The 27,162-nt window shown below is 46.9% G+C and overlaps 1 protein-coding gene across 5 annotated transcripts in view; it reads left to right on the forward strand.

Annotated features, from left to right (window-relative positions):
* The window catches only part of hivep2a (HIVEP zinc finger 2a), a 242,295-nt gene that overhangs the window by 79,916 nt on the left and 135,217 nt on the right, over nucleotides 1–27,162 (forward strand). For 3 of the 5 annotated variants that reach the window (XM_043695329.1, XM_043695328.1, XM_043695327.1), the window contains exon 2: nucleotides 794–888. The exons of the other annotated variants lie outside the window; for them this stretch is intronic. The gene's annotated coding sequence lies outside the window, so the exon portion shown is untranslated. The remainder of the gene's footprint in view (nucleotides 1–793; nucleotides 889–27,162) is intronic. 5 annotated transcript variants of the gene reach the window in all.

The raw sequence follows: 27,162 nt of genomic DNA on the forward strand, positions 1-27,162 counted from the left end.
AGGGAGAGGGAAAGAGACACAGAGGAGGGAAAGAGAGAGCAAAGTAAAGGAGGGAGAGGGAAAGAGAGACAGTGAAAAGGGTAGAGGAGAAAAAGGGAGAGATCAAGAAAGACTGGGGGGGTGGGGGGTGTGCAGGGTGAAAGCAGAGTGGGGAAGGAAAAAGAAAAGAAGAAAATGGGTATGCTGGTTAAAGGGGGGAGGAGCTAGAAGAACTGAAGTCGATCCTTCCGAAAGCTGCTTCCAGTCCCTGGGTATTCTCTAGACAATATTTCATTCATGGAAATATGTACATTTAATACTCGAACAAATACTACCCCTAAAATTAAAAATCATGTAAAAGTAGTGCCCCTGAGCTTATCAATGCACAGGGGGGTGCTGACTCATATCACATTTATAATTTTGTTATTAATTTTTTAAAAATAAAACTTCCAGGTGTCAGCACTGCTTTTGGGGGAGGGATGTGATTGTGTGGGTCCCCCCATCGCTGTGCAGCAGGTCGCTTGTCGGTGTAACCCTGAGGAGGGCCCTGTAGCTATTTCTGTGCGTGGATGTGCATCAGCGCTGGGTATTTTCTCTGGTGAGGAGTTTGTATGAGGAGTGCCTTGCAGGCTGACACTCAGCCCAGTCACAGGTTGCCCTTATGATTGATAGCAGCCCCTGGAGTTTGCTGCTCGCCTCTCACGAGTGACCTCAGAGGACAAACGAGGAATCTCCTGGATGCCAATGAAATGAATAAAGATTAAAGCCGTCGCTGTGCCTGTAAACATAGATTGTCAATTTATCTTCCTTGTAGAGAATGCCCTACCCTTGGGTTTTACGATAAGGGGACTCGGAAAGTGCTGTCGCTCCACTGGGCTATGCAAACTGGCTTTTAATGGAATCTCTAAGGTAATTAAACGCATTTATGTCTTTTTTTTGCTCGATTCAAGTCTTGTCTGTATGTGTGTGTGTGTGTGTAAGAGATAATTGTTTGGTTTTATCAGTCATTTTCTTACAACCTTAGCCAACTTTTGTTTTGACATTTGTTTGACAAGCCAATGTGGGTAGGAGCAGAGTTCTTATTATATTTTTTTTATCGCCCCCGAATTTCGTAGTTTATTTTGAACAAGTTGCCCTAATCGTGTTGGAGCTGATATCTATCATGTTCTCATAAGCTGCAACTGTTTTTTTTTGCGCTGTAAGTCTGCTGAGGCCGGGAGGATATGTGCTAAGTTTCCTCTGATCTGGTTAACTGCAATATTGTCGGTGAAAATGTTTGTCGGTATGTGTGTTTTTGTGTGTGTGTATTTCGGAGAGGTGTTGAAATTCAGCATTAGTTATCCTTTGTGAAGTTTCACAGACCGAGAGAGAAGACATTAAGACCCTGTTCGGTGTCGATTTAAACATGTTTCTGCCTCTGACACTCTGTCCTCGTTGTTGGTGTACCTGAAAACTCCGGTCAGCTTTCTCTGAAAATCTTCCCAAGCTCCCCTCTTCCTGGGATCATTCTCTTACTAGAATCGTGAATGTTGCAGTCTCAGACTCTCTCCAGTGCTCCCTCTTCTGTGTTCCGGCTCTTCCCAGAGCCAATATCTCACTCATTGTCAGTGTCCAGTGTTCCCCAGGCTCAGTCAGTCAGTATCCATAATATCCCCAGGGTCAGTGTACAGAGTACTCCAGGCTCAGTCAGCCTGTGTCCATAATATCCCCAGGGTCAGTCAGTATCCATAATATCCACAATGTCAGTGTCCAGTATTTCCCAGACGCAGTCAGTCTGTGTCCATAATATCCCCAGGGTCAGTGTACAGTGTTCCCCAGATTCAGTCTGTGTCCATAATATCCCCAGGGTCAGTCAGTCAGTATCCATAATATCCCCAGGGTCAGTGTCCAGTGTTCCCCAGGGTCAGTCCATATCCATAATATCCCCAGGGTCAGTATACAGTGTTCCCCAGGGTCACTTAGTTAGTATCCATAATATCCCCAGGGTCAGTCTACAGTGTTCCCCTGGGTCCGTCTGTGTCTATAATATCCCCAGGGTCAGTCCATATCCATAATATTCTGGGCTCACTCTTTGTCCAGTGTCTCCTGGGGTTGGTGCCCACCAAGGGGTCTTTGTCATAAATAAGTTTCTGTCCTGCTGTAGTCTGCCATTTTCCTATCTGATACAGCCCTTTAGCGAATTCTGGAAGATCAGTAAAACTGAATTTGCTATTAAAATGAAACTGAGTAGCTTTAATAACATGGCAATACTGTGAAATTAATGCTTTAAAAATTTAAGTCTTGGATGTGTTGAATGAAGTCTCCAATTTTGGAGAGTAAGAATTATTGGTTTATTTAGTACCTCGTATGTAACCTATCAGCTGCTTTAGCAACGTGAAGCCACTGTTGTGTTTGCTTCATTTGCTTTGCTGCTTTCAATCTCGAATTCCTGTAGTACAGTAATTGGTGCACGGTTCCTTTCCTCTGAGTGGGAGGGACAGTGACAGCAGCTGTTGTTTCTGATTGATCTGACAGTGATGGACATTGGTCTGTCTGTGTATACAGTGGCATTGTTACCCTCAGTTCACGGCAGGACTTTAGCTTGTTAGATTGGACAGTGTGCCATCGCAGGAACGATGTTGGGCAGTGTAGCGGGCAGTGGCTGTAAACTGTGCGTCTGTTCTCTCTCCCTCCCACTACCTTGCTCGTAAGCACTCTGCTCAGTAAATAGTGACACTCCAAAGCCAAGTGCTTTCCTCCACAACAATCTGCATTTTGTTGTTTTTTTTAATTAACTTGTGGGATGTGGGCATCACTGGCAGTGCCAGCATTTATTACCCGTCTCTAGTTGCCCCTTGAGAAGGTGGTGGTGAGCTGCCTTCTTGAACCGCTGCAATCCATGTGCTGTGGGTTGACCCACAATGTTGTCAAGGGGAGAATTCCAGGATTTTCACCCAGTGACAAGTGAAGGAACAATGAAATATTTCCAAGTCAGGATGATGTCAAGCTTGGAGGGTAACTTGCAGGGGGTAATGTTCACAATTATCCGCTGCCCTCCTGCTTCAAGAGGACAAGGGTCATGAGTTTGGAAGGTGATGTTGAAGGATCTTTGGTGAGTTTCTGCAGTGCATCTTGTAGATCGTTCAGTAGCAGCAGTGTGTACTCCGATGGTGGAGGGAGAGGAGATGTTGTGGATGTGGTGCCAATCAAGCTGCTTTGCCCTGGATGGTATCAAGCTTCTTGAGTGTTGTTGGGGCTGCACCCATCCAGGCAAGTGGGGTGTATTCCATCACACTCCTGACTTGTGCCTTGTCGGTGGTGGATGGGCTTTGAGGAGTCAGGAGGTGAGTTACTGGCCGCAGGATTCCCAGCCCCTGACCTGCTCCTGTAGCCACTGTGTTTATATGGTGAGTCTGTTTCAATTACGAGTCAATGGTAACCTCCAGAATGTTGTTAGTGGATGATTCCGTATTTGAATGTTAAGGAACCGCTGATGGATTGTTTTTTATTGGGGATGGTCATTACCTGCATTCCTCCCCCCCCGGCCCCCCCTGCCCCCATGACAGTCCTTCACACTCTGCCCCCCCCCAGTTGTCAATAATTGATAGTTGTGGTAGCTAGGTTCGAGGTTGCGCCTGGGATCAGATGGCCCACACTCCCCATTGGCACCTCCATTCCATCCTATCCTGCTGTTGAGTCATAGAAATGTACAGCCCAGAAAGAGACCCTTCAGTCCAACTCATCCATGCTGACCAGATATCCTAAATTAATCTAGTCCTATTTGCTAGCATTTGGCCCTTATCCCGCTAAATCCTGCCTATTCATGGATCTATCCAGTTGCCTCTTAAATGTTGCAATTGTACCAGCCTCCACTACTTCCTCTGGCAGCTCATTCCATACACACTGCACCCTCTGCATGTAAGGTTGCTCCTTAGGTTCCTTTAATATCTTTCCCCTCTCACCCTAAATCTATGCCGTCTAGTTCTGGACTCCCCCACCCCAGGGAAAAGACCTTCTCAATTCACCCTATCCATGCCTCTCATGGTTTTATAAACCTCTATAAGGTCACCCCTTCAACTCCGATGCTCCAGGAAAAACAGCCCCAGCCTGTTCAGCCTCTCCCTATAGCTCAGATCCTCCAACCCTGGCAACATCCTTGTAAATCTTTTCTGGACCCGTTCAAGTTTTATGACATCTTTCCTATAGCAGGGAGACTGGAAAAGATGCAAAACCTGCTGGTATACCACCCCTCTCACTTCCATCCAGGGCCCCAAACAGTACTTCCAGGTGAGACTGAGGTTCACCTGCCTCTCTTCCAACCTAGTTTACTGTATCAGGCGTTCCTGATGTGGTCTTCTCTACATTGGGGAGACCAAACATAAACTCAGGGAACAGTTCACTGAGCATCTCAGCCGGGCCTGCAGGGTCCGACTGGATCCCCCAGTCACCGCCCATTTCAATTCCCCTTCCCACTCCCTTTCCAACATGACCATCCTCAGCTTCATCCATTGCCATAATGAACTAGACCACAAATTGGAGGAACAATCACCTCATCTTCTGCCTGTGCAGCCTACAGCCCGGAGGACTCAAGATTGAGTTCTCCAACTTCAAATGACCTTCCTTCCCATTCCCCGACTCCCTTACCAGCCCCTGCCCCTCCCTTCCACTCCTCCCAGCCACTAACTGGATTCATTCCTCTCATTGACTAACCAGGTCATACCCTCTACCTGTCTTCACCTATCCCCACTTCACCATCCTGCCCCCGCCACCCCACTTTATCTGCAGCTCCCCCAATACCCCACCCCATTCCAAAGAAAAGTTCCACCTGAAACATTGACCTCTCCATCTCCTGATGCTGCCTGACTTGCTGTGTTCTTCCAGTCTCCTGCCTGTCTACCTCAGACTAGAGTTGGATGCAGTATTGCAAAAGAGGCCTAACCACTATCCTGTACAACCACAACATGACCTCCCAACCTTTATACACAATGCACTGACCAATAAAGGCACACGTACCTAATGCCTTCTTCACTGCCCTGTTTATCTGGGGCTCCATTTTCAAGGAACTCTGAACCTGCGCTCCAAGGTCTCTTTGTTCAGCAACGCTCCCTAAGACCCAGAGTATGTAAACTCCTGCCCTGATTTGCCTTACCAAAATGCAGCACCTCACAATTGCTTGTCCGATTTTGGATCTTGGCAAGATACATGATACATGTGGTGTAGAGGGAGCCCATCACAACTGGAAGCATTTTGTCATCTCCAGTGAATCTAACCTGCTTTTCATCGTTGGATGTAGTTAAATAATTCTTCTCTTAATATCAATTTAAACAAACAGTCAGCGTGCAGACTGGAGAGCAATTGGCGGATCCCACTGGTCTCTGCACACACTCTGACATACGCCGAAATGGCATTTACAACTCCGAACGTACATCATAAACAGGTACCGATTCATTATAATAGACAGGCTTTGTAGTTCTCACTGCCCAAAAATAGCTTGGTCGTGACAGAAGATAGTAGTTAGAAACCAGTTATGACAGGTGCAGAGATTTCGCCAAGCATTGTACAACTTCATTCTTACCAGAAGAATTAAAAAAAACTGCATTTGCAAAGCACCCTATTCACAACCCCAGAGCAGACAAAATGTGCTTTGCAGCGAAGGGAACACATTTGAAATGTCGTCACTGGTGTTGTGTGGGGGGCGCGGGAGCTGGAGGGGAGAAAAGAGGCCGCTATTTCAAGCACAGCAAGAGCTCACAACCAATGTGAGAGATTACCAAATTATTTGTATCTTTAGTGATGTTTATTGAGGGATGCGCATTATTTAAGACAGTGGGGAATGGGAGTTTTTCACATCTAACTGAGAGGAGAGTTGAGGCCCCTCTGAAAGATGATTCTCATGTTATTTCTCCAAAGCCCTTCAGCTGGAGTATCGTCAGTAAATCTTGAAGTATCTCATCAATGATGTGACACGAACTTAATCTAAGGAAGAGGATTTTGCCCTGTTACAGTGTGTACAGCCAACCAGCAGCCCACCCTGACAAAGTGCTTCAACTCTTGGTGGCTCTGGAACACTGTGTGTCCTCCCCTCACTGTCCCTTTCTTTGGTGAGCCTGCAAACCTGACACTTTTCCAACCTTCCCCCCACCCATCCCCATCCACGCCCACAAACTCTGGGAGCTCCTCCAGTCACACCTGCTGTGACCTTTTGGATTCCTCCAACTAGGCAAAAGTGAGGACTGCAGATGCTGGAGATCAGAGTCAAGACCAGAGTGGTGCTGGAAAAGCACAGCAGGTCAGGCAGCATCCGAGGAGCAGGAAAATCGACGTTTCGGGCAGGAGCCCTTCATCAGGAATGGCCTGATGAAGGGCTTTTGCCTGAAATGTCGACCTTCCTCCAACTCTAGCCTCTACATGTCCCAGATTCTGATACAAACATTAGTGATGGAGCTGCCTTCAGCTGCCCTATTTCCTCCCTAACCCTTCTGGGTCTCTGCCTCACCCTTCCTCCTTTTAAGGCACGCCTTCTAAACTTACCTCGGTGTTGTGTATTCTCAGTTTGTGCTGTTTGATGTCAGATTTTGTGTCAGAACACACCTTGAGACATTTAAAGTGGGATAGGAGGAGAGTGACAACCAAGCGGTATAATCGCTAGACTATTAATCCAAAAACTCCGCTAATGTTCCAGGGAGCTGAGTTTGAATCCCACCAGAATAGAGGGTGAAATTTTTACCCAATAATTAAAAAGAAAAATCTGGAATTGAGAATCTCTTGGTGACCGTGAATCCAGTGTCAGAAAATAAAAACCCAATCTGGCTCACTGATGTCCTTCAGGGGAAGAAATCTACCACTTTCACCTGGTCTGGCCTACACATGACTCCAGCCCCACGGCCTTGTGGCTCGGTTGTTTCAATCACTACGATGTCTCAACAAAGCAATGAAACCGGAAAAGACAACGGCAGAAACAGCCCTGTCGACCCCGCAAAGCCCTCCTCACTAACATCTGGGGGCGAGCGCCAACATGGGGAGAGCTGTCTCACAGACTAGCCGAGGAACAGCCTGATTTCGTTGCACTCTCGGACTCCTACCTCACCTACAGTGTCCCAGATTCCCACCATCACCATCCCTGGATAGATCCTGTCCCACAGATAGGACTGACCCAGCAGAGATGGCGCACAGCAGTATACCAACATGAGAATCGAGAGTGTGGTGCTGGAAAAGCACAACAGGTCAGGCAGCATCTGAGGACAAGAAGAATCGACATTTTGGGCATAGACCTTTCATGATGCTATGCCCGAAATGTTGATTTTCCGGCTCCTTGGATGATGCCTGACCTGCTGTGCTTTTCCAGCACCACTTTCTCTACTCTGATCTCCGGTGTCAGCAGTCCTCACTTTCTCCAACCTGATGAAACAGTACCAAACAGTGTCAGCAGCAAGTGTCAGGCAGAGCTAAGCAATCCCACAACCAGTGGATCAGATCTCAGATCTCCAGTCCTGCCACATCCAGCCGTGAATGGTGTTGGATGATTAACCACAACTGCTCTAATGTGCTCCCCCCTCATGTTAGACATGGGCAGCATGGTGGCTCAGTGGTTAGCACTGCTGCCTCAACTCCAAGGACCCGGGTTCAATTCCTGCCTCAGGCAACTGTCTGTTTGGACGTTACCCATTCTCCGCGTGGGTTTCCTCCAGGTGCTCCGGTTTCCTCCCACAGTCCAAAAATGTGCAGGTTAGGTGAATTGGCCATGCCAAATTGCCCGTAGTGTTAGATGTAGGGGAATGGGTCTGGGTGGGTTGCTCTTTGGAGGGTCGGTGTGGACTGGTTGGGCCGAAGGGCCTGTTTCCACACTGTAGGGAATCTAATCTAATCTCTACTCCCTGAACAGCAGAAATAGCTTCTCCAAGTCTGCACTGTCTATCTCCCTCAATATGTTCCAAAGCTTCAGTCAAATAACTCTGTCAAGTTATACATTTTGCTCTGCGTAATCACTCCGTGGGAATTTTACTGGTAAACTTGAGACTACCCTCTCTCCAAGGCCAGTGCGTGAATGATGGGACAGCTATCCTGAGAGAACTCCAGCATTAGAGGGGAACAGAGAGAGGTTTTTTCATTGCACTTCCCAGTGTCGAGGAATTCCACAAAAGGCTGTCACTGCAGTCATACGGGGAAACCCGGGCAGCCAATCTGTGTACAGCAAGATCCCACAGAACGTTTTCAAATAACGAGCAACCCATTGTTCTACTTTGAGGGACTGTTCAAAGACTGTTCGGGAGAGGGCACTGGGGAAAATAACCTGGCTGCTTTTTTTTGTTTTGCAATTGTGTCATGTGACATTGCAACACAGATGATAGGAGTAGGCCATTCAGCCCCATTCAATATAATCATGGCTGACCATCGAGCTCAATATCCTAACCCCGCCCTCCTCTCATATCCCATCATCCCTTAAGCCACAGGAGCTGTATCTACCACCTCCTTGAAAACAATGCTTTGGTCTCAACCACTCTCTCTGTGGCAGTGAATCCCACAGGCTCCCCACTGTCTGGGTGAAGACCATTCTCCTTATCTCAGTCCTAAAAAGTTTACCCCTTATCCTTAAACTGTGATCCTGGTTCTGGGACTCCCCTGCCATCAGGAACATCCTTCCTGCATCCAACCTGTCTAATCCTGTTACAATTTTATAGATTTTTATGACATGCCACCCATTCTTCTAATCTTCAGTGAATACAATGATATCTGACTCAATTTCTCATCATACTTTAGTCCTGCCATTCCAGGAATCAATTTGGTAAACCCTTGCTGCACTCCCTCTCTAGCCAGAACATCCTCTGATAAGGAGACCAAAACTGCACGCAGTATTCCAGGTGTGGCCTCACCAATGTACCCGTCCAAAAATGTGCAGGTCAGGTGAATTGGCCATGCTAAATTGCACTGTAGTGTTAGGTGCATTAGTCAGGGGTAAAGGTAAGGGAGTGGGTCCGGGTGGGTTGCTCTTCAGAGGGTTGGTGTGGACTCGTTGGGCTGAAGGGCCTGTTTCCACCCTGTAGGGAATCTAATCTAATCCTGAGGGTGAAAAGGAAGATTTTCAAGACCTCATTCAGAAGAGAATCCTTGCAAAAGTCCAGGAGCCCCTGCAGCACTGAACTGACTGATGTGTCCCTGCTCAGGCTCAATATGGGGCTTTTGAACTATGAAGGCCAAGATAACATGGTTACATTGAGACTAATGCACTTTACACAGCACCGACTCTGGCTTTATAATGACATCCATTAATCAATTGTGCTTGTGGCTCATCATTTCATTGGCATCCCAAACAGAATTACCATCTTGCTGCTCCGTCCTAACTGCGTTGTCATTCAATAAACAAATTATTGCCATCGTTCCTGTAACGAAAGCAGAGATTCCCGTAAAATGAGCATTCTGAGTGTGTGAAGATACAGCCAGATAGTGCTGATACTCAGCAGGTGCTGACAGTAACCACAGAGAGAGGAACACAGTTAACTGTTAACCTTCGGAATTCTGACCTTTTCTGACCAAACTGGGAAATTTTCAATCAAAAGAACAAGGGAGACATTTTGTCTCAGGGCTCACACATTTCATTAATTCTTGTTTCTCCCAGCGCAGATGCTGCGAGACTTGGTGACTTCAGCATTAACTGGTTTTGTTAATCTGTAGGTTTCCTAGTAGTTTGGCCCTTTTTTTTTTCAGATGAATTTTAGGAAAGCTTTTCTCTTCCTGATAATTTGGAGGAGCTGGTAACATGTTGGCTTTACAGGAATTACAACCTTTGAAAGATATTTGGATAGGTACATGGATAGGAAAGGTTTAGGTAAATGGGAGTGGTTCAGTTTCGGAAACCTGGTCAGCATGGATGAGATGGGTCGAAGGGTCTGTTTCCATGACGCTCGGACTTTCAGGTTCGCTAACATCCTTTAGAGAAGGAAATCTGCCATCCTTAGTTGGTCTGGCCTATACATGACTCCAGACCCACAACAAATTAGGCTGATTGTTGAAAATGGTACAAGTAAGCCATTCAGTTAAAGGGGCAAATAGAGATGGGTAATAAATGTTGACCTTTGCCAGCAATGTTCACATTCCGTTAGCGAATGCATTGACTAAGCACCCATGTTCAAATCTTGCAAATCTCTTTGTGGTTATTATTAGAGGCAGTACAAGTCAGTCTCTGTATCTCTAGGTTAGGAGGGGCAGGAATTCATGACTACCTGCTGATTGCTGTTATTTTAATCAGATCAAGTAACCCCCATTCTCAAACACTCACCCCCACCAACCTTCCGCAGCAGCAGTGTGCACTATGTACAAGATGCACTGCAGAAATTCACCAAATATCCTTGGACAGCACCTTCCAAACCCACAACCACTTCCCTCTAGAAGGACAAGGGCAGCAGATACATGGGGAACACCATCCCCTTGCAAGTTCCCCTCCAAGACACTCCCCATCCTGACTTGGCAATACATCGCCATTCCTTCACTGTGGCTGCTTCAAAATCCTGGAATTCCCTCCCTAAGGGCATTGTGACTCTAACTACTATGAAGGATCAAGAAAGCAGCTCACCATCGCCTCCTCAAGGCCAGTTATGGACAGGCAGTAAATTCTGGCCCAGCCAGCAATGCCCATGTCCCATAAATTAATGTTAAAGAAAAATGCCACGTGATAAGGGTATCAAAGTGGCATTAAATTCCCATGGTTGGGTCCATTGATCAATTGAATGTTGGAGTATACTCCATCGGCCGAAAGGTCTACTATTTCCTACATCCTTTTGATGTAGGGTGTGGGTGTAAACATGTACACGTAAACATACATAGAATTGCTGTCAAGGTAGGTTTAGGTTCTGCCACATGACGGAGTGAATGAAGCTGCGTAGTTGAGATACCAGGGGGTGACGTGCCCGACCCTGTGACCTTCGAGGAAGCACAGAAGAAGAGAATTAAATAGTATGTTCCCATGTTTCTGCCTCACACACCCAGCCCCCCGGGAGGTGAGAAGGTGACACTTGTTCAGGCTACGCACATTTTGAAATCCCGATTGGCTCAGCTAACAAGAAGGGACAAGTAGAGACCAAGTCTTAATCCAGGGGTGTGCCTAATGGCACCACTCTCTGCTCTGAGTTATTCCTTCCCATCAATGACAAAAATGAGTAAGTCAACAGCAGAATGTGGTTTGAGTGTTGCACACGTGAGAGAATCTTTGTGTAAAAGATGATTGCCGTACACTAGCTTGATTAATTATTGTCACACACCAAGATGCAGCGAAAAAGTTTGTCTAAATGCTGGCAGATTGTACCATATAAACTACATCAGGGTAGCAGAACAGAGGGCAGAACACAGTGTTACAGCTGCAGAAAAGGTGCAGCAGAGGTGAAGTTTATTTTAAAGTTTTTTTTTATTTTCTCTCTCTCTCATGAGTCGGAAAGTGAGATTCGATTTGCCAGTTGGTTACATTACTTTGTAATGCATTTTGGGACAATCTACAAGAGCACTAAGTCAATGCTCTGTCAGCTATGACTCAGTTGGTTGCAAACTTGCCTCTGAGCCAAACCTCATTGCAACAACCCCATTCCAGAGACAAGAACACAAAGTCTTAGGTGGGTGTCCCACTGTAACACCGAGGGACTGCTGTGTAGTTGGGAGGTGCTGCCTTTCTCGTGAATTGCTCTCTGCTGTCTCACACCTGGATGAAATGGATCCTGAGAGAGATGACGCTGTCTGCTTTGAAGAGGAGCTGGGGGGGACTGCTGTGTAGTTGGGAGGTGCTGTCTTTCTCGTGAATTGCTCTCTGCTGTCTCACACCTGGATGAAATGGATCCTGAGAGAGATGTCGCTGTCTGCTTTGAAGAGGAGCTGGGGTGTTCCCCTTGTGTGTTGAGGCCAATATTTACTCCTCAATCTATGAGTGCACAATCATCCTCTGCACAAGTTGCGTTTCCGAAATTGCAACAGGGACTACTGTAGCACTTCAGTGGCTGTGAGACAGACCCAATGTTGTGAATATTGTAATGTAAATCCAACTCTCTGTGCAATCTCTTTCATGCCATTTCTAACAGTCTCTCTTTTCCCTACCCACCCCAACCTCTACCACGAGGCCTTGCTTACCTATAGTCTTTACTATCCCAGTTCCCATGTTGGCTGGTTTCCCATGTTCTAACCTCCATAAACCTGAGGTCATCCAGAACTCTGGCATCCGTGTATTAGCTTACAGCAAGTTCTGTCCCCCTGCAATCCAAGCCCAATTAAGAGGGAGTTGATGGCATAGTGGTTTTATCATGACACTGGTTAATCTAGAGACCCAAATGACATTCCAGGTCCAAATCCTGCCACGGCAGATGGTGTAATTTGAACTCAGTGAAATCTAGGAGTAAGAGTCTAATGATGAATGTGAATCCATTTTGATTATTGGGAAAATCCCGTCTGATTCACTAATGCCCTTTCGGGAAGGAAACTGCCATCCTTACCTGGTCTGGCCTAATGTGACTCCAGACCCACAGCAATATGGCTGACTCTTGACTGTTCTCTGGGCAATTAGGGATGGGCAATAAATGCTGGCCTGGCCAGGTATGCCCTTATTCTGTGAATGTATTTAAAAAAAAACTAACTTTTTGTTCTTCCTTTCAAATGGCTCCAAGACATGGCACCGATCTCTGTGATCCCCTCCAACACCACAACCCTGTGATTCTTGCCTCTAGTGCACCTTATTAACATAGCTCTGCCATTTTTGCCAATGCCTTCAGTAGCCAAGACCTCCAGCTCTGCAATTCCCCTCCCTGTCTGCCTTTGGACCCCTCTACTTGACTTTCCTCCTTTTTTAAAACCCTCCTTAAAGCTGTCCTCCCTGACCGAGCCAGTATCTCTTTGATATTCTGTGGGACGCTTCACTTGTGGCGCTATATAAATAGAAGTTGTCGTTCACCCTTACTTCTTGTCAGCAGTCCCTTGAAGACCTCCTTCCTCTTTTAGGGTGAGTCTGTACGTGGCTGTACAGACTGATGGGGCTACCGCTGGCCCTGTTACACTGGGAAGGGATGGCTGGGGCGTTGGTGGGGCAGCGTGTTCCTTACGCCATCTGTGCCTGGCTTCCACCTTTTCCTGACAGCACGTCTTGAGGTGTTTGACTACTTCTGGGATGCACTTCCTCCTCTTTGGACGGTCTTGGGCCAGTGATTCCCAGGTGTTGGTGGGAATGCTGCACTTCACCAGTGAGGCCTTGAGGGTATCCCTGAGGCACTTCCCCTGCGGCTGGCCTGCTGGGAATAGAGCACCCAGCTTGACTTAGAACATGCTCTGAACTATATGAACTCTCATTTCAAAGGAGGAGGCGTGAGGTCAGCTTACAATACTGCCCCACTCCGTTTTTGAGACTCCAGCCCTGGCAATCACTTCACAAAACCCCCTTTTTGTAAAATAACTTAACAGTGGTTGACATGCACATTTATGGAGAGTACCCACTTGCAGTGCTCTGTTTACGAGACTTAACCTTGTTCCAGGTGAAAATGAGGACTGCAGATGCTGGAGATCACAGTCAAAAAGTGTGGCGCTGGAAGAGCATCCCTTCTCTCTCACCTCCAAAATTCTTGATGAAGGGCTTATGCCCGAAACATTGATTCTCCTGCTCCTCGGATGCTGCCTGGCCTGCTGTGCTTTTCCAGCGCCACACTTTTTGACTTTACCTTTGTCCCAGTGTACAGAGTTCACTATAATGTCATACAAGACCAGGGTCTCAGAGTCAATCAATTAATTTGTAATATGAAGCATACAATTGGCAAATTCAAAAAACCTTGCCCCATAGAGTCATTGAGGTGTACAGCATGGAAACAGACCCTTCGGTCCAACCTGTCCATGCCGACCAGATATCCCAACCCAATCTAGTCCCACCTGCCAGCACCCGGCCCATATCCCTCCAAACCCTTCCTATTCATATACCCATCCAAATGCCTCTTAAATGTTACAATTGTACCAGCCTCCACCACTTCCTCTGGCAGCTCATTCCATACACGTACCACCCTCTGTGTGAAAAAGTTGCCACTTAGGTCTCTTTTATATCTTTCTCCTCTCACCCTAAACCTATGCCCTCTAGTTCTGGACTCCCCGACCCCAGGGAAAAGACTTTGTCTGTTTATCCTATCCATGCTCCTCGTAATTGTCATGGTTTTAATAAGAATTGATGGGGGGTTAATTGCCTTGATGGAATAGAGGTTTAATGATAACAAGGGTTGGTAGAGTGTATAGAGACGGTTTGTTCAAATTATGATGAATAAGGAGAAATTGAATGGAACTATCAGAATCAATCACCAATGGACATTGGCTTCAAGATTATAGATAAATGAGCAAAAGTGTAAAGGGGGAGACCTTTAATTCTGCAAGCTGGGATGATGTGGAACGCGTTGCCAGAGAGGGTGGTGGAAGCAGATTTAAGCTGATTTAACTTTCAAAAATGAAATTAGGTATGTTCTTGGAAAAGGAATTAAAGCTGTTGGGAAGGAACTGGGAGGAGATGGGTTGAATGGCAGTCTCCTATGCTGTAAGATTCAGAGATTGAAGGTAACACCCCCCCGCCCCCCCCGAATCCTGTCCCTCCCCTGTGCAGTCATCATATCTTAAAGATAGTGGAATCTACCTGTAGCAAGACACAGAGCAATGATGACAATCAGGGTCACTCACCATTTGGGGCTGCCCTGGGGTTTGATCTCCTGGACACTGCTGTAAACAAGCTAGTGAGGAAGCCTTATGGAGGCAGTGAGAGAGGCCATTCAGCCTATGGAGTCCATGCCAGCTCAGTCCAGTCTATCCAGATCCCATTCTGTGCTGGCTTTCCTGTTCTTTGGTCGCTTGTTCCTCATTAATTACGAATCATGTTCAATGAAATGATGGTTGAAAATGGTCCAACCAGAAATACGAGGTTTACCATTGACAGTGGAAGGTAGTGAGTCACTGGAATGGACATAGCAGCTGAATAATACCAGGTGATTGTAGGTGAGGGGGGGTGGTTCATGTGATGAAGGGCCTGGTCATTGGAGGAGAGAAGTCACATCAGAAAGGGTGTGGTGATTGGAGGAAAAAGCATTGTAAGTCTGTGAGAAATAGGAACAGGAGTAGGTCATTCAGCCCCTCAAGCCTGATCCGCCATTTAATAGTTGATCCAACATTCTTTGCATCCACTTTCCTGCCTTGATTTCCCAACTGATGAAGAATCTATCTCTCTCAGCCTTAAATACACACAAGGACTCTGTCCCCACAGACAAGACATTCCTAAGACTCCCAACCCTCTCAGAAAAAGATTGTGAAGATTGAGTCATTGAATCCCTACAGTGTGGAAATAGGCCATTTGGCCTGACAAATCCACACCGACCCTTCGAAGAGTATCCCACCCAGATCCATTCTTCTACCCTGTTACTCCATGTTTCCCCTGAATGATGTACCTAACTTACACATCCCTGAACACAACGGGCAATTTAGCATGGCCAATTCACCTGACCTGCACATCTTTGGACTGTGGGAGGAAACTGGAGGAAACCCACACAGACACGGGGAGAGTGTGCAAACTCCACATGGACAGTCGCCCGAGGCTGGAATTGAACCTGGGTCCCTGGCGTTGTGAGGCAGCAGTGCTAACCATTGAGCCACCATGCCGCCCCATCTCAGTGAGAAGCTGTCGCCCCTTTCTTCTGAGACGATCGCCTCTGGTTCTCGACTCTCCTATGAGAGGAAAACATCCTCTCAGCATTGGCCCTGTCAAACCCCTTAAGGATCCAATATTTCATGATGAAGTTTCTTTTTATTCATTGGACAAGAGTGTCACTGACTAGACCAGCATTTATTCACCAGAGGGCAGTTAATAAGCAACCCCATTGTTGGAGGTCTGGACTCACAGGGAGGTTTTTATTGAATTCAAATTGTGGCTGCGTTTGTACCTGCCCTCCCAGAACATTCCCAGGTCTCGCTGGAATAACAATCCAGCGATAATACCACTAGGCCGCTGGTGCTTGGAGGAGAGCAGTTGTGAGAAAGGGTGTGTTGACTTGGAGGATTTGGGGACACATGGTGAAACCTCTGGGAACATGGCGATGGAATATTGACACCAACCTGTGGTAATAGAGGATGTGTAACACAGTGGGGAGCGTCCCTGCCTCCGAGGTAGAACCTCTTGGCTTGAGTCCTACCCCAGGCCTTGATAGTCAGGGCAGGTGCATTTTGAAACACTATAAAACATAAGAGCTGAGGCAAGCCATTCAGCCCATCGAGTCGTCAGCCACACAGGTCGACTGTCAAATGCTTCCAGTCGGGCTGGGTGGAGTTCTGGGTAAGCAATGCTTGATGTTGAGTGCTTCAAGATATAGCTTTTGGCTTCTGACAAGTCAACTTTTCCCGGGGGCAAGAAATGGGAACGTGCTGCAGGAAGAGACATCAGCATGTGCTTTATCTGTCTGATGGAACTGTGGGTGTGGGCAGTCTTCAGAATCTAAGCTCTTAGACTGCAGTGAGTCAGCTGATCGAGGGCGTTTTATTGTGTAATGACAGAATCTGTGCCTGTGCGATCGGGCACTGACGACATGTATTTGTGTTATTTATAGAACTTTGAGGTAATATGAAGCCTTTAAGTTCAAAGATCACGTCAGCTGAATGGAAGGCTCAGCAGATTCAGTGTGCACGTGCGAGTTGTGGTGTTCTGAAGCAAACTTTTTACTTTCCACTTCCTTACCAAACCAATGTCACTTGCGGCATGAAAAATGGAAATTTCCTTCCATCTCCAAAAAAACTAATGCGTTACAGGGTCTCAGAATGTTATGTAAAAAGTTCCTGTCCCTTCCTCATTTTGATTTCAGATGATCAAGTGTGACTATTTTCTTAACCCTTTTTCTCTCTCCTCGCATATTGTGTAATCTGATGATGTAACGAATCTTCAACACTGGCACTGGTTCAGAGTGACATAAACCATCCTCTAGCTCCATGCTTTAATCAGATCCCCCTATCCCAGAGCCAGGACCATGGGCTAGAGTTTCAATGATAATTTATCATTCAGAAATGCCTTTATCTTAATCGCAGAAACAAAACCTCCAAGGTGTCTCATGTTTAAAAAGTAAAACATGACACCAAAGGCTGGGTGAGAGAGGAGTGAGAGTGGGGCAGAACGGCTGCCTCCTCTTTCTGCACCACCATTGTGAAGGAATGATGTGGAGTCTCTGGTGTTGGACTGGGGTGGACAAAGTTAAAAATCACACAGCACCAGCTTATAGTCCCAACAGGTTTACCTGGTGTTGTGTGGTTTTTAACATGGTGATAGAAGCAACTGGATAATCCTGACACTCAGTGTATTCGACACACACATCAATGCTTTCTGATTTGGTAAAGCTCCTTTTTGTTTACTCTTTATCACCCTGGTGGTTGCATGCTACACAGATGTCAGTTTGTTTATCGACAAGGGAGTCAAGCGACTATGGGGCAGGGGGGTGGTGGGGGGGAAGACAGGACAAGAACACAACAAGGCAAAAGTGAGGACTGCAGATGCTGGAAACCAGAGTTGAGATCAGAGTGGTGCTGGAAAAGCACAGTAGGTCAGGCAGCATCCGAGGAGCAGGAAAATCAATGTTTCGGGCAAAAGCCCTTCATCAAGAATACATCAAGACCAGCCATTATTCTCTTGAGGGGTGGAACAGGCTCAAAGCTCGAGGTGGTCTGGTCCAGCTCTTCACATCCGATGGCCCTCTGTACCAATAATGGATGCTTTCTACCAGGCGTATATCCCTGGTGTGCAAGAGTCATTGGGAAAGAACAGTGGAGATTGACAAGGTGGTACTCAGGGATTGTCACTTCAAGATTAGCTTGGAAAAGTTGTTCTTTTCTCCTTTGGAGTGAGGGAGATTGAGGAGAGGGGTTTGATGGACAGGCTCCCACAATGTAAACAAAGGAAAGCTTTTCTCTTTAGTGGACTGCCCATTGACGGATGGGCAAAGATTTGTGGGTTTTGGGGAAGAGATGGACTGGGGATGTGGTGAAAAACTTTGTAGTGAGTGGTAATGGCCTCTTGATGGAGATGGCGAACGATTCTGGAAGGATGCTTGCAGGGGAGAGAGCAGGAGTATGAACCGACTGGACTGCCCTGTAGAGAGTCAGTATGGGTGGGTGTGCCAAAGCACCACTTTCCATGCCATAACCATCACTGAACCTTGGTAGCACGTGCCCCCTGGGTTGGATGATTGTGCACATGCTGGTGGGGATGCCAGTGGAATCCCAGTTGTAATCTGACTTTCTGTATCCGCTAACCAGTGTGATAGCCTGAGGTGACTTTCTTCTGGCTGGTATTGGCTAATTTGGCACAAATCAAAAGTTTAATCAGGACTCTTGCTGAACCTTGTGGCTTTGGCTGTCTGACTGTGTAAAACCACCTCCTCCCTACCTGAGCCACTGGAGAGTTGCTGCTGGCAATGCTGAGGCAATCTGGGAACGCTCACTCTTCTCCATCACTTGTTAGTGGTTTGGCATTATCAAAACAACCAAATTTTACACATTGACCTTAAAAACCGTCTGTTCAGATGTTAACATAAAGAATTGTTCTTTCCACAGTATATGCCACTTGAAATGGAAACTATTAGCAGCATGTGAAATAGATTTGTTTTCCAGAAAGTGCAGATCACAACAAATTCCATGGTCGAGAGCACGTTTGCGGTCGAATGATGCTTTAACCCCCACCCCCCGGCCTTCCAATTCATTACTCTTCTTTCATTTGATTCTCTAACTGCATTCTCAGGCACTGTTGAGCACATGAAACACTGGGCATCTCAACAAAAGAAACAAGAGCAGAGTAAGACCATTCAACCCCTCGAATCTCCTTCAGTAAGATCATGTTGTCCCAAATTCCGCCTTCTCATCTCTGCCCAACCCCGTGCCTAATGAGAATGTTCCCACCTCTGTCATAAAAATATTCACTCACTCTGCCTCTGAGGCGGAGTTCCAAAGATTTCGATTTGATTTATTCTAGTCATGTGTACCCAAGTACAGTGAAATGTTTGTTTTGTGAGCAGTACAGGCAGAACATGGCAAACGAGGACATCCAGATCATAAGGTGCTTAGACAGAGTGAGGCATACAGGGTCAGGGCTGCACAGGAGGTGCACAAAGTAAGATCAACATTAATTGAAGTTAGAGAGGTCCATTCAGCAGGGAAGAAGCTGTTCCTAAACCTCTTGGTATGTGTGTTCAAGCATCTGTATCTTCTGCCTGACAGAGGTGGTCTCACGACCCTCTGAAAGGAAATAAAATCTCTTCATCTCATCCCATCTCCATCTTGAAACAGTGCCCCCAATAGTTTTGGACTGACTCACAGGAGGAGATATCCTTCCCATGTCCAACTTGCCAAGGCCATTCAGGATCTTAAACCCTTCGATCAATCACCCCTCACTCTTCTAAACTCCTGTGAAAACTTTACAAAGCTTTCCTTGTAAGGCACCCCAATCATTCCAGGTATTAATCTAGCAAATCAACTCTCAGCTGTCGCCAACGTTTTTGCATCCTACCTCCATGAAGGGGAGACCAAGATAGCATCCAAGGACCATACGACTTGGCAGATCGTATCTGAACTGTATCTCCCTTGACCAGCACTCCTGAAAATTACAGTCAACCAACGATTTTTGCTGTTTGTCTTTCGTGTGCAAACTGGCTGCCTCATTTCCTACACCCTACACCAGTGCCTACAAAAGTACCCCATTGGCTGGGACGCACTTCAGGGATGTACTGGCAAATTTGTTTTTTTTTGTCAGAATGAGGTGCCCGGGTACACTCTGAGCAACGCGAGTGGCTGTCTATACACCTCCCTCAAGTGTGCCCTACGCTGGAGGGCTGGACTTGTCATGGCACCTTCTCACCCACCCCTGACGACCTCAGAATATTTGGGCTTGGGGTAAGTTGGAGCGAGAGTTGGACAGACACTGAAACCCATAACCCACCCATCATGTGGAAGTCAATAACTAAGAGTCTGTTGCGCTTGTTAAATATTCCAGAGAGTGGGAGTCCCTCAGTGAGAAGCAGTCCCAGTCTGCATTCATATAGCCCACAATACAACACATTGAGACTCCAGTGAGGGGGGTGGGGGCGGTATTTTTGACCTGTGGCCTGGGAGATCTGTGTCTCCCGTTCCCTCCCCTACCCCCACCACCCCCACATGAGACTCTGTCCTTGATCTGAAGGAGAATGGACTCATGCCGACATCATGGTATTCAGCTTCCTTTCAAGGGTGTCCATAGTATCATGGATTCGTTTGTAAAAGGCAGTTCCTGTCATGTTTCTCTGCCAATTGTAGACCTCCTCCCCCCTTTAGAATTGTAGAAGAATTGAGTTTTGCAGCACAGAAGGAGGCCATTGGACCCATTATCTCTGTACCAGCTGCCAAAAGAGCCACCAAGCTAGTTGCACACTCTAGCCTTGTCTCCATAGCCCCCCTCACCTCATCCCTTTCAAATGTATATCCAGCTCTCTTTTGAAACCTTCTATGGAATCTGCCTCCAAATCCCACATCTCTGAGTACAGAAGTTTCTCCTCATCACGCTCCTAGCTTGCTTATTGACAATCATGATATTGTGAACCCTAGTGAGGTACGGCGCTGGAAAAGCCCAGCAGGCCAGACAGCATTCGAGGAGCAGGATAATTGATGTTTTGGGCATAAGCCCTTCATCACAATTGAGACATTTCCAATGAAGAGCTTATGCCTGAAATATCGATTCTCCTGCTCCTCAGATGCTCCCTGACCTTTTGTGCTTTTCCAGCACCACACTCTCGTCTCTGATCTTCAGCATCTGCAGTTCTCACCTTCTCGTAGTTACTGACATACCAACTAGTGGAAACAAAGTCGTTCTCACGCTCATACTCTCTCTCTCTCGCACCCTCGCTGTCCTTCCCCAACTACTGTTGACGTGTTCACAGAGGGAAGGGGGGGTTCACTTTTTGCATTGTTTCCCTGAGTAATCAGAAGGGCAGGAAACTGCAAATGCAGTGAGGTCATAACAAAGAACGAAGAAAGTTATAGCACAGGAACAGGCCCTTCGGCCCTCCAAGCCTGTGCCAATCCAGATCCGCTATCTAAACCTGTTGCCTATTTTCTAAAGATCTGTATCCCTCTGCTCCCTGCCATTCATGTATCTGTCTAGATACATCTTAAATGACGCTATTATGTATGTCTCCACCACTAGCAACACGTTCCAGGCCCCTACCACCCTCTGTGTAAAGTACTTTCCACGCATATCTCCCTTAAACATTTCCCCTCTCACTTTGAACTCATGACCCCTAGTAATTGATTCCCCCCCCTCTGGGGGATAAAGCTCCTTGCTATACACCCTGTCCGTACCTCTCATGATTTTGTAGGCCTCAATCAGGTCCCCCCTCAACCTCCTTCTTTCCAATGAAAATAATCCTAATCTACTCAACCTCTCCCCACAGCTAGGGGCTACCATACCCGGCAGCATCCTGGTGAACCTTCTCTGCACCCTCTCCAAAGCACCCACATCGTTTTGGTAAGGTGGCGACCAGAACTATACACTGCATTCCAAATGTGGCCGAACCAAAGTCTTATATAACTGTAACATGACCTGCTAATTCTTCAACTCAATAACCCATCCAATTAAGGAAAGCATGCCTTATATCTCTTTGCACTCTATCGACCTGCGTTGCACCTTCAGGGAACAATGGACCTGAACACACAGATCCCTCTGTACATCAATTTTCCCCAGGGCTTTTCCATTGACCGTATTGTTCGTTCTTTAATTGGATCTTCCAAAATGTAGCACTTCACATTTGCCTGGATTGAACTTCATCTCTCCAATTTCTCCGCCCAACTCTCCGCCCAACTCTCCGCCCAACTCTCCAATCTATCTATATTCTGCATTCTCTGACAGTCCCCTTTACTATCTGCTACTCCACCAATCTTAGTGTCATCTGCAAACTTGCTAATCAGACCACCTATACCTTCCTCCAGATCATTTGTGTATATCACAAACAACAGTGGTCCCAGCATGGACCCCTGTAAAACACCACTGGTCACAGGTCTCCATTTTGAGATACTCTCTTCCATTACTACTCACTGTCTCCTGTTGCCCAGCCAGTTCTCTATCTATCCAACTAGTACACCCTGAACTCTATGCGACCTCACTTTCTCCATCAGCCTACCATGGGGAACCTAATCAAATGCCTTACTGAAGTCCATGTATATGACATCTATAGCCCTTCCCTCATCAACCAATTTTGTCACTTCCTCAAAGAGTTCTATCAAGTTGGTAAGACATGACCTTCCCTGCACAAAATCATGCTGCCTATCACTGATAAGCCCATTTTCTTCCAAATGTAAATCGATCGTATCCCTCAGTATTTTCTCTAGCAGCTTCCCTACCACTGACATAAGGCTCACTGGTCTATAATTACCTGGATTATTCTTGCTACCCTTCTTAAACAAGGGGACAACATTAGCAATTCTCCAGTCCTCCGGGACGTCACCTGTGTTAGAGGATGCTGTAAAGATATCTGTTAAGGCCCCAGCTATTTCCCCTCTCGCTTCCCTCAGTTACCTGGGATAGGTCCCATCTGGACCTGGGGACTTGTCCAGGTTAATGCCTTTTAGAGTACCCAACACTTCCTCCCTCCTTATGCCAACTTGACCTAGAGTAATCAAACATCTATCCTGAACCTCAACATCCATCTCTCCTCGGTGAACACGGATGCAAAGTACTCATTAAGAATGTCACTCATTTTGTTTGACTCCACGCATAACTTTCCTCCTTTGTCCTTGAGTGGGCCAACCCTTTCCCTAGTTACCCTCTTGCTCCTTATATAGAAATAAAAGGCTTTGGGATTTTCCTTAACCCTGTTTGCTAAAGATATTTCATGACCCCTTTTAGCCCTCTTAATTTCTCATTTCAGATTGGTCCTCCTTTCCCTATATTCTTCCAAAGCTTCGTCTGTCTTCAGTCGCCTAGACCTTTTGTATGCTTCCTTTTTCCTCTTAGCTAGTCTCACGATTTCAGCTGTCATCCATGTTTCCCTAATCTTGCCATTTCTATCCCTCATTTTCACAGGGACATGTCTGTCCTGCACTCTAATCAATCTCTGTTTAAAAGCCTCCCACATATCAAATATGGATTTATCTGCAAAAAGCTGCTCCCAATCCAAGTTCCCCAGCCCCAGCTGAATTTTGCTATAGTTGGTCTTCCCCGAACATTAAGAACAGGGGAGGGGAAGCCCCAGGCCTGTTACCATAATTGGTTCTAATCATGGCCAAACGCCCCCTCAATTCAATGTGCCCGCCATTGCTCCCTATCCCTTTGTGCCCCTGTCAGAACAATAATCGTTTGACCTTTGTCATGAAAGGCCTTGATGGAGAAAGTGGGAAGAGGATACAGAGGTGGACGGTCAGCCATGATCCTATTCAATGGCACAGCAAGCTGGAAGGGCTGAATGGCCTACCGCCTCTCCTATTTTCTCTTTCTGTGTGAATATGTAATCTATTGCACAAATTCTTTGGGCCGTCCTGACCTGAAAAGGTGACCCCGCACCCCCCTTCTCAATTTGTAAAGACTTTATTGGTCAGAGTATTGAGTACAGGGGTTGGGAGGTCATGTTGCGGTTGTACAGGACATTGGTTAGGCCACTGTTGGAATATTGCATGCAATTCTGGTCTCCTTCCTATCGGAAAGATGTTGTGAAACTTGAAAGGGTTCAGAAACGATTTACAAGGATGTTGCCAGGGTTGGAGGATCTGAGCTATAGGGAGAGGCTGAACAGGCTGGGGCTGTTTTCCCTGGAATGTCAGAGGCTGAGGGGAGACCTTATAGATGGTGGAGGCTGGTACAATTGCAACATTTAAGAGGCATTTGGATGGGTATATGAATAGGAAGGGTTTGGAGGGATATGGGCTGGGTGCTGGCAGGTGGGACGAGGTTGCGTTGGGATATCTGGTCGGCATGGACGGGTTGGACCGAAGGTTCTGTTTCTATGCTGTACATCTCTATGACTCTAAGTTGAACGACGATATAAAAAAACGGTTATTTTAAAGGTCACGGTGGAGAGGTATTTGGGAACCATGCCCTGGGATCTGATTATTCCGCGTTGATTGAAGCACAAGGTGAGGTGGCTGTCACCAGTTTTCAAGACACTATGACTCGACAGTGCATTAGGAGAGCATCTGTCAGTTCAGCTTGTGCTGATAATACCTCTGCTGGCTTCTCCTCCCCACCAGGCTAAGCTAGAACCAAGCCGGCACAGAGAGGGAAGATGGTGAGTGAGATTTTGCCTGGAGTTTTTTTTTTCTAAATTGGAGCTTTGCTGCTCGTTGGCCATAGCTGTGAGACTGGCAGAGGCTGTGGAAATTCTAGGATTGTAGCTCGACCTTTCTGTTAGTCCTCCCGGGTCTACAGTTAACAACGAGGCCAAGAGAGGGAGGAATACATCGACATTTTAGTTTCTAACTCCTGCTATTCAGCCCGAGAGGGTCCAACATGAAGAGAGTGTTCTTGATTGTCTCCTCTAGATTAGAGTATAGCTGGAAAAGCACAGCAGGCCAGGCAGCATCTGAGGAGCAGGAAAATCGACTTTGCTGGCAAAAGCCCTTCACACGTAGCCACCGCTCTAATTGCCCACAAAAACAGAAGTTGCTAGAGAGACTCAGCAGGTCTGGCCACATCTGTGGAGAGAAAGCAGAGTTCACGTTTCGCGTCAAGTGACACTTCCCCAGGATCTCTTATTGCCTCCCTATTTAAGGGATGGAGGTTTGACCTGGCTGACCGTTTGGACTTGAGCAGAAATTGCTGGAGAGACTCAGCGGGTCTGGCAGAGAGAAAGCAGAGTTAAGGTTTCAGAACTGAAGAGGGGTCACTGAACCTGAAATGTTGACTCTGCTTTCTTCCTGTCGGTGCTGCCAGATCCTGAGTTTCTCTGGCAATTTCTGTATTACTTCCGGATTTCCAGCATCCATAATTAGTTTTGTTTGGGCTTGAATGGTGTTCGCAAAGTTTGGACCTGTGTAATTGTTGAATGATCTGCGTGAGTGGTGCGTTTGAGTGAAGCTTTCTGCTCTGCTGAAGGTTATCTGAATTGTTCCCTGAGGCTCCAGGTTCCAGCCCCACCCTGTACAGCACTGAAGGGATGCTGCACGTTCAGAGGTACTGTCTCTTGGCTGAGATGTTGACCCAAGGCTCTGTCTGCCCTGACTTGAGTAAACATGAATATCCCACAGCCCTATTTTGTCAAAAACAGTAGCTGCTACTGCTCCGTTTCACCAGCCAATGCCAGTGGACGACACGGTGGCTTCGAATGTATTGATTGGAGAGAGGGTGCCGAGGACGTTCATGAAAATGATCCCAGGACGAAAGGCTTCATACATGAGGAGCGTTTGAAGACTTTGGGACTAGACTCGATGGAGTTTAGAAGGATGAGGGGGGGATTCTGATTGAAACTTTAAGAATACTGAGCAAGTGGACGTTGGGAAGGTGTTTCCACTGACAGGAGAGTTGAGGACCCGAGGGTACAGCCTTAGAGTAAAGGGAAAACCCTTTAGAATGGAGGCAAGGAGAAACCTGTTCAGCCAGAGAGGGGTGAATCTGTGGAATTCATTGCCACAGAAGGCTGTGGAGACCAAGTCTTGGAGTATATTTACGACTGAGATAGATAGGTTCTCGATTGTCAAGGGGATCAAAGGTTACGGGGAGAAAGCGGGAGAATGAGGTTGAAAAGCCTCAGAGCTGAAAATGTGTTGCTGGAAAAGCGCAGCAGGTCAGGCAGCATCCAAGGAACAGGTCAGTCAAATCCCTCGAACTCAGCACCGCCTTCCTAACCTGCAATCTTCTTCCTGACCCTTCCGCCCCCACCCCACTCCGGCCTATCACCCTCACCTTGACCTCCCTCCACCTATCGCATTTCCAAAACCCCTCCCCCAAGTCCCTCCTCCCTATCTTTTATCTTAGCCTGCTGGAGACACTTTCCTGCTGCGCTTTTCCAGCAACACATTTTCAGTTTTAATGTAATTTTACTTGGTTTGGAAATGAATTGAATGCACATAAGTAATTTAGGGGGTCAGATATGCTCTGGGACTCTTGTTGCACAGTGGTAGTGTCCCTACCTCTGATCCAGGAGGCTTTGGTTCAAATCCCACTTAATCCAGAGGTGCGTCATAACATCACTACAAATTGGTTAATTGGTACATATCTCCTGGCATTGGCATTGGTGTAGCTCACCAGAGGGTCTGGGTTAATAATCCAGAGAGTTCACATTAGCCCAATGTGAGGTTTGACCATTGAGAATCCAGATTTAAAAACAAATCTGATAAAAATTTTTTTGAAAAATGCCTGAGGTCAGTGAAAGTGAGTGGGAAGCTGCTGCCTTGTAATGATCTGATTGGTCTGTTGCTGTTCTTTGGGGCAGGAAATCTGCCGTCTTTACTGCACGTGGGCTTAGATATGACTCAGCCATGCGAAACACTGAGCTCGTCATGATGTCAGTGCATTACAAATCAGAGCCTCTCGTTTTAACAAAATTCACAATTTTGAGTACTTGTCTTGCTCTCGCTCTCTCTTTCTCGCTCTCTCTATCTATGTTACATTCTCTCCCTCTGTGTCTCTCACACATCCCCCTCCCCCACCTCTCACCTCCTTCCTTTCTCCACCTACCTCTTTTCACCACCCGCGCTCTCTCTCTCTCCCCCAGTCTCTCCACATCTCTACCCCTCTTTCCACTCCTTCCACACTCTCTCCTTCCACACTCTCTCCTTCCACACTCTCTCCTTCCACACTCTCTCCTTCCACACTCTCTCCTTCCACACTCTCTCCTTCCACACTCTCTCCTTCCACACTCTCTCCTTCCACACTCTCTCCTTCCACACTCTCTCCTTCCACACTCTCTCCTTCCACACTCTCTCCTTCCACACTCTCTCCTTCCACACTCTCTCCTTCCACACTCTCTCCTTCCACACTCTCTCCTTCCACACTCTCTCCTTCCACACTCTCTCCTTCCACACTCTCTCCTTCCACACTCTCTCCTTCCACACTCTCTCCTTCCACACTCTCTCCTTCCACACTCTCTCCTTCCACACTCTCTCCTTCCACACTCTCTCCTTCCACACTCTCTCCTTCCACACTCTCTCCTTCCACACTCTCTTTGTCCTTCCACTGTCTTTCTCCTTCCACTCTTCCCCCTCTCCCCTCCATTCTGTCTTCTCTCACCTCTCTCT

Source organism: Chiloscyllium plagiosum, chromosome 9 (assembly GCF_004010195.1).
Source record: "Chiloscyllium plagiosum isolate BGI_BamShark_2017 chromosome 9, ASM401019v2, whole genome shotgun sequence".
NCBI classification, from domain to species: Eukaryota; Metazoa; Chordata; class Chondrichthyes; order Orectolobiformes; family Hemiscylliidae; genus Chiloscyllium; species Chiloscyllium plagiosum.